Below are 13,334 nucleotides of genomic sequence, written 5' to 3'. Positions count from 1 at the left end.
TAATGTTGGGATCTATGAGAGGACAAAGCTGAATTTTTCTGAGATGGAGCATTAGATGGAGTTAGGGAAAGTGAGGCAATATTTGGGATATGACTTTAAACATACACTTTGCTTGTCTTGCCTAGACCAATAGGAAGTGAGGCTTCAAGAGGTAGCAGTAAGGATGAACAGCACTTGGCACCCAATGGCAAAGGAGAAATCAAGACAAATTTTGAGACTGAGTGACTTGGAGAATGGTGGTTCTATAAAATGAAATTAGGAAATCAGAGAAGAAAGAGGATCAAGTTTTGGGGGAAATAATTTGAATTTGTTTTTGATAACTTCATTTTGAGATCCATAACTTGTAATATCCTTCTGCAAAGCCCACCCCTTTCTCCTACTAGTGGAGGATCCCAGCCTACCTCCATTCCTCTCCTGATCCTGGTCTAGAAATCTGGACTTCAAAAATAGACCTTTGCTGCTGCTCATCCTTTCCTTATATCTACCATATCCAGGTAGAGATGACTGGTAGATTATTTGAAATATAACCCTACATGATGAGAGAGAGAGAGAGAGGGAGAGAGCAAAGGTAGAGATAAATATGGGTACCATTTTCATAGGGATAATTCTCCACAATGACTTTGACCTAGAAGGAAAAGTCTCAGTAGTCATCCAGGATTATATTTACAGAATTAAAGCTATAGAACTAGAAGGGACCTTGGAAATCACCATGTTCAATTCTCCTGTTTTACAGATGAAGAAACTGATATTCAATAAATGACTTGTCAGAATCACACAGTTATTTAGTGGTCAAAATGAGGTTTGAATCTAGGTCTTCTAGTACTCTATCTATTTTACCATGCTATCATGTCTTACTTCTAAGATATTCCCAAAGTTACTATGCAACCTGGAATATGTTCAGTGAAATTTAGACCAGACTATAGTATTTATAAAATGGTCATATATGCTGTATATGTAGTGCACTTTATACCTTATAGTAAACCTTGGCTAATATCCTATAATAATACTTCAGGTTAGTATACAATTTTTAGCTGGTTAGACATATTTTCCTATTTTCTCTTTCTAATCTTGGACAAAGATTACATGAGAGAGGAAGGGCAGGTATTTTTAGCCCCTTTTAAGCATGAAGAAAACAAGGTCCAGGGAAAGTTAGTGAATTTATCCTCAGTTTCCCAATTAATGACAGAACCAACTTGAGAATCCAGCTTCATCCTCAATAAGATGCTCTTTTTTAGTCCCTAAACTGATTACACATCTCTTGTGTTAGTGTTGATTATTAAAATAATGGCCAAATTATGAGATCAAGGCTCTTCCCATTGTTGGCTGTAAAACTTCAAATGCAAATTAATTATACCTTCAAGTGACCACCTGTGCATGTTCCCTTGCAAATTCCAACTGAGTTCAAAAAGATCCCTACTGGTCCCAGGCTGTATGGTCAGTGGATATCGGAATAAGTGATGATCAGAAACTTTGTTCTCTGTAGGCCAGGATTTCACCTCCAACCCTCTTGCCATCTGGCCAATCTGGAATAGCCCTTGTGAATTGGGGGATAAGGCACTATTCCCTTGGCCTGAGCAATTTTGCAGAGACACTACTTGTTAATGGCCATATCTGCAGGCCATGTGCTTAGCACATGGGTCAATGATGCTGGGTCAGAGGAAAGGGGCGAAGAGCCAAAAGAACAATGACTTGCTCCTTTTGGGCTACTATTGTTGTCAGATGAAGCTATCCATCAAAAGTATTGCACATAGCAGCTGGCTAGTCCAGCTGCCTCACTACGGTGCCTTTTTGCTTTCCTACCCACAGAGCAATTGATTATTACTTTTTCACCTTTCCTGTGTTTCCTTTTAAAACTTCTGTGCATTATAATTGCTTTGAATTATAGAGTTAATAATTAACAAATTTTTGAGTGAAAAATCAGAGTGATAGAGAAAATAAATAATGAACATATAATAAAAGACATGAGTGTAAGTCTCAGACATTAGGGAGCTATGTGACCTTGAGTAAGTCACTTATTCTCTAAGTATAATAATATTTATATTTCCTACTATAGAAGGTTACTGTGGCAAAAATCTTTGTAAAATGCTCTATACATTCCAAGTAATAATAATCAACATTAAGGTAATTTGCGTTATCTTAACATTTATATTATTATTCTCCCCTTATATTCTATAGAATTTATAATAATAATAAAAAGTCCTTACAAGTGCTATTATTGTTATTGTGGATGAATTTTCTTTATTGATTCTTAAGGACTATGCCCAGTATTAAAAGCAGAAACTTTGAAATTAGGGGAGTGTTTTTTTTCCCTTTTCAGTGAAATAACTGAGTTATTCAGACTTTTCTGCACAATGGTTAAGCTGGAAAAGACAGAGTAGCAGCCTTGGGGCAACCAGTTGCTTTCATGTATTGAATTGTTTTACTCTTTTTTCTATTTCCTCTTCCTTTGACTTATTGCAGGGAAATCATGTCAACCTCCAGTTCCCATTAGGTTTGTCAGTCAATCACTGCATAGAGTCAACTCCTTGTTAGCATGGGTAAGCAAAACTGTTCCCACAGCCTTGTGTGAAGGCCAGCAAGGTTTTGGTGAATAAGAATGGAAATATACTGTACACTCATTGCGAAGGAGGAGCAGATGAAATTTAGGGACTCAAATGTACAATTAATTTAGGCTTAATGGGACTGTAATAGTACATTGAATTTTAAGTGCCCTTTTGATTATTACATGAAGGGTCTGTTGAAATACACCTTTGTAATTAGTACTGAAAATTTGGAAAATAGTTGTATTAAGTCTAATGAATCTGAGCCCAGTCAGAATATTCAGATAGTACTAAAGGGCCAAGGGAGGTGGGCTGAGGGGAGGAGGAGGAGGAGGAGGAGGAGGAGGAGGAGGAGGAGGAGGAGGAGGAGGAGGAGGAGGAGGAGGAGGAGACTGGCAGCAGATTTTCCATTTCTACACTGTATTCTTCATTGATCTAGATTTTTTCCTCAGCTATGGGGTAGGAATAACAAATATGGCTGGCTAATTAAAAATTATCTAGCCCTTTCAGAAAAATCTGGTTATTATTCAGTCATATTTTCTACCCTACTGAGTGCCTCCTACCTCTCTTGCCTTATTTTCTCAATGAAGGAAATCAACATTTAAAATAATTTGTCCTCACACTGAGTGGAATGGAAAAAAGATGCACGTACACATTTATGTGTGTATATATACACATATATTTGTGTGCATAAATGTGTATACTCACCTGAATATGTACTCATGTGTTATACGTACATATATGTGCTTTGAGCTTGGAAGCATAATGGACTCTATCTTAAGGAATAGTTAAATGACTTAGAGAAGTTGCAGAAAAAGAAAGAGAAATGAACTAGGAGTCAGGAGATGGTTTAGTCATTATAACTTATTGATTGTCATAATAACAGGATACTAAAAGGGATCACTGGGAAAAAAAACTGTTGGTTTTGGATTTGAGATGTATGGATGTACTATTGAACAGTATTTAGAAATGGAAGAGACCTCTGAGAATATCAAGTCTAATTCTCTCATTTGTCAGAAATTAAAAATTGAGACACAGAGTAGAGAAAGGACAAAGGACGAAGGACTTGGCCAAGATCATACAGCTGGTTTGCAGTAGAGCAGTGTTAATTTTTCATCCCTAAAACTCAAAAAGAAAACAAACCATCTGCCCAGCATAATTTAGACCGGGGGTCTACAATTACTTTGTGATGATATTCTATGGTTCATTTCCATAAAACCTTGAGGTCACCCAGCAGGGTGGGATTTGAAGGCCTGGAGCAGTTGATTTAGGAAAGGGTACATAATACAATCCCTAAGTATATCAAAGGAGCAATAATCACTGATGGCTTAGCTCCCCTGCTTGCTGGGAAGAGGCAGGTGGTAGTAATAGGCTTAGAGAGGCTCCAGTAGGACTTTCGAGATTTCCTTGTAGAATCCTGTGGATTGATTGGGGAAACTTGTACTTGCACAAAGATGGACAACTGGGTCTAGATAACTGGACATGTCAAACATCTGAATGGAGTTTTAAATATAAGTTTACAGGCAAAGGGATAATGGCCCAGAAAAGTCTAATGATTTGCCCAAAGTCATAATGCAAATCCATAGAATTGGGTTGGAAGAAACTTTAGAGATCACTCAATCAAGGAATTTCATTATGCAGAGGAAGAAAAGGGAATGAGCATTTATGTTAGGACCCACTATGTGTCAGACACTGTAGTAAACCTGTTGGTTTTTTTAAACCAAATATTACTTCAATTATATATTCATATAACTAAGTCCCCTCTCTCTAACACAGAAAGGTCATTATGCAAAGTCACACAATTAGAAAACTGCCAAGACTGAGCTCTTCTGATTCTAGATCTAGTGATCTTTCCATGATCCACACCAGAACCCATATTCTTTTCCTCTACACTGTGTTGGCACTCTCATTTCTAAGTCAGTTCAAAGGATTGCTCATTTGAACTGTGCTAACAAAGCAAAGAAGGTAATTATAATGACCAAGAATGTCTCTGAAGATGATATGGGAAAATTCATCTTCCTCCCTTCTTTATAGAGGTAGCGACTATGGGTGTGAAACATTGCATATATTAGCAGTTAATTGATATTTTGGTTATTGCTAATTATTTTTATCTCTCTATTTTTCTGCTTCTCTCACCCTGTTATAAGAAATGATTTGGAAATAGAGTTGTAAAAGGGATTAAAGGTTATATAAGGTTATATAAAACAAAAAAATAAATAATAGTATTTTTTTGTTGCTCTTAGTGAGTAATAGAATCAGTTTCATGAATTTTCTCATGACTCATAGATGGATAGCTAGAATGATGGGAGAAAGAGCTTTGTCAAAGTCTTTAAAAACCTTTCTGTTTTATTTTGTCCCAAATTCAGCATTTGAGACTAATATACTGGGTAGATAAACTAAATAATTTGGCAATTTACACAACACTTACTGTACACATTCTGCTGTTGTTGTACTTATAATATTCAAATATTCAATTTGGCCAGTGGGGGAATCCCACCCAGGTGCTCCCCCGCCCCATACTCCTTGGTTGGCTGAGGTTCATCACTCAGCTTATTTCTCCTAGCATTGTCCTAATAAGGACATCACACAAGCAATGCATGAACTGTGTCAACAACTACTGAAAGCATAATGTTCAAATGCACCATTGGGGTGCTGCCATGGCTTCTGTGAGATCTCTAAGGCTTTAAGACCATAATGGCCCAGCCCAGGAATTCATCCAGAGGTCACTGGCCTTACGGCCTGAATGATCCAGAGCTGACTCTGCCTCCAGAGAGAATCATACTGGAATTTAAGGCAGCTCTCAGGAATCTCAGCTGAGGACCATTCAAGAGGCCACTGTTGGCTTGGATGGGAGACCACCCACCTTACAACAACACTTGAGCAGTGTCCTTTCAACACCACGAGAGCTTTTCAAACCAAGTGAAAGGCTTTTCACTGACAATGGACAACATCCTTGTTGTATCACTATGGCCTATCCTTATTGGACTGATGGCTTTTAAATGTCACATGTATGCAGTTTGGGTCCCTAATGAATGCTTTTAGTGTTCAAAGATATTTTTGTTGCTTTTGATACCAAAAATAAGAGTTGGAAAATGGAATCAACTTATTTTGTAGGAGTTGAGTATAGGAAGGAGGAAGGACTCCCTGAGGATACAGTGAAAGAGCTAGACAATAATAGAGTTCTATACTAGATGGAGATTTTGCTCCCTCTTTTAACCCTATTTTTTAAAATATATTTTATTTTTCCAAATACAAGCAAAGATATTTTTCATCTTTTTATAAGCTTTTTAGTTTCCTACCCCAATTTGTAAAAGGAACATAGCAGACAGTGCCTTCAAAAAAAATCAGCTAAAACCGATTTTACCACCTGGTGCTCAACATTTTATCTGCCCCAATTAAACAGAACTCCATGTCCAAGTGAACCCTGCTCCTAACCTCTCCAGTGAGAAAGAAATAATTCAGGGACCTTTACTGACTTCTAGACTATATCTCTGTCTTGGTTCATAAACTGCTATTGAGTAGATTCACCTTCAAATCTCAAAAATTTATATAAAATCCTTAAATAAAATAAGATATATACTTTTCATCTGGAGTTAGGAAGCCATTAGTATTAAAAAGATGGTCTTCAGTAGAAAGATAAGAATACTGCCAAAGTGGCAATGGAAAGATCTGATTTGTATAGCATATAATATGATGCTCTCTTGTGTAGGCTAATGACTTTACTCTTAGAAGGTTCTCAGCTAAAGAATTCCTGCTTATCTGTATATCATTGGAAACATAATCTTAAACTGGTTGTGATGAAAAGTTAGGCTCTATACCAATTACAATTGAATGAAAAGTTTTAGATGCCCTCTGGGGAGCTCCCTTGGAGGTTATGGCAACACCCTACTGGTTCTTTGAACCTTTATACTTTTAACCATTTCTTGACACAATTCGAACTATTCTTGCAGAATATTCTTATTGGTATAATGGAGTTTAGTAAGCTGAGGGAGTTCTATAGTGGTTGGTTTTGGAATTAGAGGGCATGTGGGTGGTATGCCTGGAAGGAATTCTTAAATTGGTCAAATTGAATATTTAAATGTCACATACACATATACCACAGCAGTAGAATGAATATGAATGTTGAGTATATTTCAAATATACGTGACTTAACCCATATAATGTAATGTTCATGTATTTATCTCAGAAGTACAATAGCAATGCTGTCCTCTTGTTTGAAAAGGGGACAATCTGCTGAACACCAAAATGTTCTTTAAATAGTACTTAATACAGTGCTGTGAACATACTGAGGACTTAATTAAATGCTTGTTGATTGAGAGTGTTAAGGTCAGGTGTCTTCTCTTGCTGCTCCCTTTTTATTTAAACACAGATGGAGCCTTGGAAATAATTTTTTATGTTTATTTATTATTCCAACTAAAAGCAAAGATAATTTTCAACATTTATTTGTTTATAATATTTTGAGTTCAATATTTTTCCCTTCCTTCCTTCCCTCCTCTCTCCCTTTGACAGTGAGTAATATGATATAGGTTAAACATGAATAACAATATTTAACATATTTCAATATTAATCATGTTGTGAAAAAAGAATCAGAACAAAAGGGGAAAAATTCCTGAGATTGGGAAAAAATAAAGTATAAAACAAATTTTAAAACTGATAATATTATACTTTGATCTACATTCAGCTCCATAGTTCTTTCCCTGAATATGGTTGGTATTTTCCATCACAAGTCCTTTAGGATTGTCTTTGATCATTGTACTGCTAAGAAGAGCTAATGATATTGCTGTTAATGTATAGAATGTTCTCCTGGTTCTCCCTTCACTCAGCGTCAGTTCATGCAAGTCTTTCCAGGTATTTCTTAATTCTTTCCATTCCTGATTTCTTACAGAATAATAGTACTCCATCAAATTCATATATCACACTTTGTTCAGCCATTAATCCCCAATTGATGTGCATCCCCTTAATTTCCAATTCTTTATCAATACAAAAAGAGCTACTTTAACATTTTTGTACATATATAGGTCTTTCCCCCCTTTTTGTGATCTCTTTTGGATGCAGATCTAGAAGGAGTATTGCTGGATTAAAGGGTTTTATTGCCCTTGGGTCAGCATTCTTGAAAACATTTTTAAATGTGAGATAATGAATTCATGTTTCAATCACTAAGCTTTTATTAAAACACCTAATATTTAGGATACAAATACAAAAGTAAAGCAATCTATAGCCTCAAGGCTGTTATATTCTGTTAGTGTCAGAAACACATGCACAGCTAAGCGAATAAAGTTTAGATGTACATATATGTATAGATGTGTGTTTGTGTGTGTATGTGTGTGTGTGTGTGTGTGTGTGTTGGGGAATCAGTTCCTCCCCTTAAAGGAGGTGGCTCTTGAGTTAACCCTGAAAGAGGATGCAAGTGGTGGAGGTAAGGTAGGAGAACATTCCTTTCATGGGAACTGTACAGGCAAAGGCACAGACACATAAGATGTAATGTCCTAACAGAATGACAGCAAGCAGCATACCTTGGATGGTGTGTTAACTGGGTAGGAAGGAAGGAAGGGGTCTTGTGTAATCACTCTTGAGATCAGTTATAAATAGTAGCCATTAAACCCTCTTGACTTTCCCCTGGATTCAAAAAAGACAAGTCCCAGGCCCCTTGGTCCATTACTCAGAATGCTGGCCCATAAGGGAACATTTTTGACCTACAATAGAGAAGAATGGGATCCTGGCTCCTAGCTATTCCTGGGGCAGGATGTAGAGGTAGATGGGTCAGTGTGTGAGGTTTTTATTATTTTGTCCTTTAGGGAACATGACTCTGAATATATCTTTCTAAATGAATTAATTAGGGTAAAGGAAATGGGCATTCTATGTCATTTTTTTCATATTATTCTTTATTTTTCTTCATATTCTCAGATTCTACCAATCATTTTTTGCAAGGTTTTGAATTTTACACTTTTTCTCCCACCCTTCCCCCCCAACTCCCAACAGAAGGCAATCCTATATAGGCGTTAAATTTGCATCCATGATAATCTATGCCAATTTTTAGAAAGTTCCATATTTATCTACTGCAAGATGGGAGTTGGTTCCCTTTAGTAACCTGACTGGTATTGGATGTTGCCCCTGCAAGAGAATGGGCAGCCATCAGGGTGCCCAGTCACTTAGCTATCCCCAAACTCCTGAACTTCTAGGGCTTTGTGGAGGCTGGCAGAAGAAGCGATGGATTTGCCTGACTGACAATTGCAATTTTTTAGTGTGATAATCTCAAAGCAGAGACCCTGGATCCCCTCAGTATTTTTTTTATCAAGAGGATTGATTTTCTTTGCGTCTTTTTTTTTTTTTAGATTTTTCAAGGCAATGGGGTTAAGTGGCTTGCCCAAGGCCACACGGCTAGGTAATTATTAAGTGTCTGAGGTCAGATTTGAACCCAGGTACTCCTGACTCCAAGGCCGGTGCTCTATCACTGCACCACCTAGCCACCTTCTTTGTGTCTTTGAGACAAAACTCAATCAGATTTACGTGAGAAATGAATATTTTGCCCTCTTTGTAATTCACTTTTTCATAAGGACAATTATTTTGGCATTCTTATTTGTTTCAGGGAAACTGAACTAGCCAAAGGCAACACTCTGTTTTAAATTTTATTTGGCTTCAGTGTAACATTTCTATTTTCATCCTCCTTTCTTATAAGTCTTTTCCTTTATTGCCTTTCTTTCCCCTTTTTTCCCCCTGCCAATTCCTTTTGCTCCTGGTCCTCTCTATTGTTATAGAATCTGAGATTATAATTGAATTCACACAAAACTGTTGGTGATTTACTGTGTTGGATCTCTTAGCTGTGTGTGTGTGTGTGTGTGTGTGTGTGTGTGTGTGTGTGTGTGTGTGTGTGTGTGTGTGAGATGGCCAATGGTAACATTTTAGGAATTCATCAAGGAACCTGGGTGAGAGTTTTGAGTGTAGGGCCAATATTCTTTGAATCCTGTTCAAACAAGTCTTGAGAAAAGCAAGAAAAGAAGCCAATGAAAAGTAAAGCATAACCTACAAACACTGTTTCCTTTTCCTCCATCATTTTAAAGAATTTTATCTCAATAATTACTCCTCCATTGGTAAATTAGAAATTTTTAGAAAAAGCAAAGAGTAAGAAAATAAGCATCTTTTATCTAGCTTTACCTGCTGTGTCATTCATAGTTGTACTTAGTTCAAAATTGAACCATCTCATTATTCATTCAATCCTTGATAATTATCCATAATTATCCATAACTTAGTCAGTTAGAGTCTTTTTGGCTCTCATGGAAATAAGATCAATAAGAAGATGTTACAATTTTTGTGTTTTCTTCTCATTACCCATCTTCCCACTTCCCTGTCTCTATCTGTCTTACACATATACCTATATATATATATATATATATATATATATATATATATATATATATATTCTAAATCACACCCACTGACCTATGCCCAATTCTGGGGTCCCTATTCTAGTCCTCTTGATAATTTCTTCCTTATGTATGTTATTATGAAGCTCTCATGATTAAACCATTCTTCCTGTGTTGACCATTTAGGAAATTCAATTGGGGTCAGAATATATTTTTTCATGAATGAACTATTGACTTTTACAATTCTAGTGCAAAATTGTTGTAGCTCTCAAAGTAATTTTATAGTAGAAAAGGCAGCATGGAGTATTAGATAGAGATTCAGTTTTAGAATCAAGACAACCTAGGTTCAAGTCCCATTTTTGATATGTCCTAACTGACTTTGGACAAGTCACCTTACCAACCAAGTATCTCAGGCATCTTTCTAAGACTATAAGTAGCAGAAAGTTGTTAATCTGCATAGAATAAAGTGAGTTTCCTCAATGGGAAGACCACAACACAGATGAAATTGTACCTAACATGAGTGCATAGCATATGAACCAGGGATGTTGGTACACTCTGGAGGAATATTCCCATTGGTCCTTTCTCTGAGGGGGCCAACTTTGTTTCTGGCATTGTGAGAAGTACCTGGGGAGATAATGGAGAATAAACAAGACATAGTCTCTGTATGTTGGCATCTATAGTATATTAGGGCAACATATAACTAAATGATTTTAATTGAATTATTTCCTTGGTTATTATCCCATATATACTTATGCTCCATGTAGAACATGAAACTTCTGCAGATGACTTTTGTGAAACAGACAAAATGGAATAATACATCACCTACAATATTGCTGAAATGACAGCCCAGTCAAGTAAACTCTGTTTTCAACATAAGCTATGCCTGAATGACCATTTGGGGCCAGGTTGCCCAGAAGGTCAGATAATAATTCTTTTTTATGCATTACCTGGGTCAATATTACAATCAACAGATATTTGTTAAGTATTTACTATGGTGCTGTGTTAGGTAGACAAAAATGAAATGTCCCCTGCCTTCTACAAAGAAGCTTCAACAAATACTTCTCTTGATACTGGTCTTGACCCCAGGGTTAGGAAGAACTAGGTTCAAACCCCACACTACACCAAGTAGCTGTGAAACCATGAACAAGTCACTTGGGCCTTCATAGCATCATTTCTTGCATCTGTTAGATGAGTATAATAATTTACAGCAAATGGAGAAATGTTGAATGCTGTGGATAAGTTCACTTACCTTGGCAGTATACTTTCTAGTATACTATACACACAGATGTTGAGTTTGACTCTCCCATTGTCAGAGATAATATAGTGGTTGGGAGGTTGCAAATAAAGTGTGGGAGAAAAGAGGTATTAGGCTGTCTACCAAACTAAAGGCCTACACAACCATTCCACTCACCTCTGTGAAGCCTGGACTGAATTTCTTCCATTTGAATTGTCTTGGAAAGATTCTGAAAGTCACCTGGCAAGATAAGATACCAGGCACTGGGGTCCTTTCTCAAGATAAACTTCCAAGTATTCAAACTCTATTATAGGGAGGGGCAACTCCAATGAACTAGCCATATTGTTTGAATGTCAGATATAAGTTTGCCTAAAAGATTATTTTACAGAAAACACAAAGTAAGAGCTCACACAGAGATCGGAAGTGATACAGGGATATTCTTAAGATGTCTCTGAATAACTTTGGAATTGATTGTGAGTTATGAGAGACATTGGCACAGGACTGCCTGGCATAGTGTGCCCACATCATAGGTGACATTGTGCTCTATGAGTGAAGCAGAATTGAAGTAGTTCTAAAGGAATATGAGATAGACAAATTTAGAGACATTTCTACTCTGAATGTCCATATGGACTATTTGTACCTGACCTGTGGTAGAACTTTCTGAACTCATATTGGTCTGATCTGTCACAATCTGATATACCATATCTTAGCATGAAGGGCAACAAGTAATCATAATGATTTCTATAATACCTAACTCACGATTATGCATAAAGCACTTTTTAAACTTTAAAATACTATGCAAATGCCATTCATTTTCATTATTATCACATATGTGAAGGTGTGTATAGAACAGCAATCAAGGGGATAATGCAATTAAATTTATCAAACAAAATTATGTGCATAGCACTGTCTAGGCATTGGGGAAAATTCAGTGTTTAGATATTTTGTGTGTGTTATTTCAAAAAGTTTATGCTACAATAGCAGAGACAATATACACAGGCAAATCATTATAAAACAAAATATTTTATTAGATGAGAAAGGTCCAACCAAAGAACTGTGTAAGGTCCAAGGGATAAACATCATTACTAATCGAGCATCATATAAGAAACATTTAAAGAATGAACAAGAATTCATTTGACAGAGCTAAGAGAAAGAATATTCTAGGCACAGAAATAGAACACAGTTAGCTGAAAGTGCTTTGGGGAGTCTTAAATTGTCTAAATAAGTGGATTTCTAAGCTGTGGGATGTGGGAGCCTAGAAGAGAACTTGGGGGCTACAAAATTTTTGAAGTTACTGAAAATATTTTTCAATTCATCAACAGACTTTTGTAGCATGGTCTTGCGTAGGATAGGACTTAGAGTCAGGAAAACTTGGGTTGAAATCCCACCTTAGAAATTTAGCACTTTTGTGATCTCTTGGGCAAATCTTTTAACTCCCTTGTTCCCCAGATTTCTCATGTGAAATAAAGGGATGGAATCTGAGAGCCTCCAAGTTGCGTTCCAGTTCTAAATTTATGAGCAATATATCTTTTATCAACTGAATAATATTGCGCACATACACACACTCATATTATGACTTTTTCAAAATGAAATACAAATGTATTTAAAGGCTTTAGGGAATTCATTATACCATTTTGGTAATCTATTTTATCAGATTTTTCAGTGTTAAAAGGGGTTCCAAACCTTGACAGTATTAGGAACAAGACAACATTTCTAACTGTCCAGACAAGTGTTTTTATTTACCACTTTGTTTTGGCTTTGTTTCCTGAACAAATGAGAATGCATTTTATCAATATATTAATTAATGCAGATAATTCAAGTTCTTCCAAAAGCTTGATTCTTACTTCTTTTTAGTATAGCAATTATCCTGGTAATTGCATTAAATCACCCCTTCACTTCACTTTTGTAGTCATAATCTTTAAGTGAAATATGGAAGTCTACTTATGAATTTTTAAAAAAATCATTAATTATTCACCCTTCATAATAGATTACATGTAGTTCCATTTTTCCTTGTCACCTTGTTACAGGTACTAAATGCTGTTACTGAAATGTGAACATTAATAGCCTTTTGAAAGTTCTGTAACTGACTTCCTGAATAAGGTTAATAGTTTAATGGCCAATTACAATGTATGCAATTGCTGTCATAGCTAATGATCTTGGTGCCCATAATTGTTTTCTCTGCTCGATCAACACTAATAG

The sequence above is a fragment of the Macrotis lagotis genome, chromosome 1 (assembly GCF_037893015.1).
Source record: "Macrotis lagotis isolate mMagLag1 chromosome 1, bilby.v1.9.chrom.fasta, whole genome shotgun sequence".
NCBI lineage: Eukaryota > Metazoa > Chordata > Mammalia > Peramelemorphia > Peramelidae > Macrotis > Macrotis lagotis.
Note: the sequence above shows the minus strand (reverse complement) of the source record.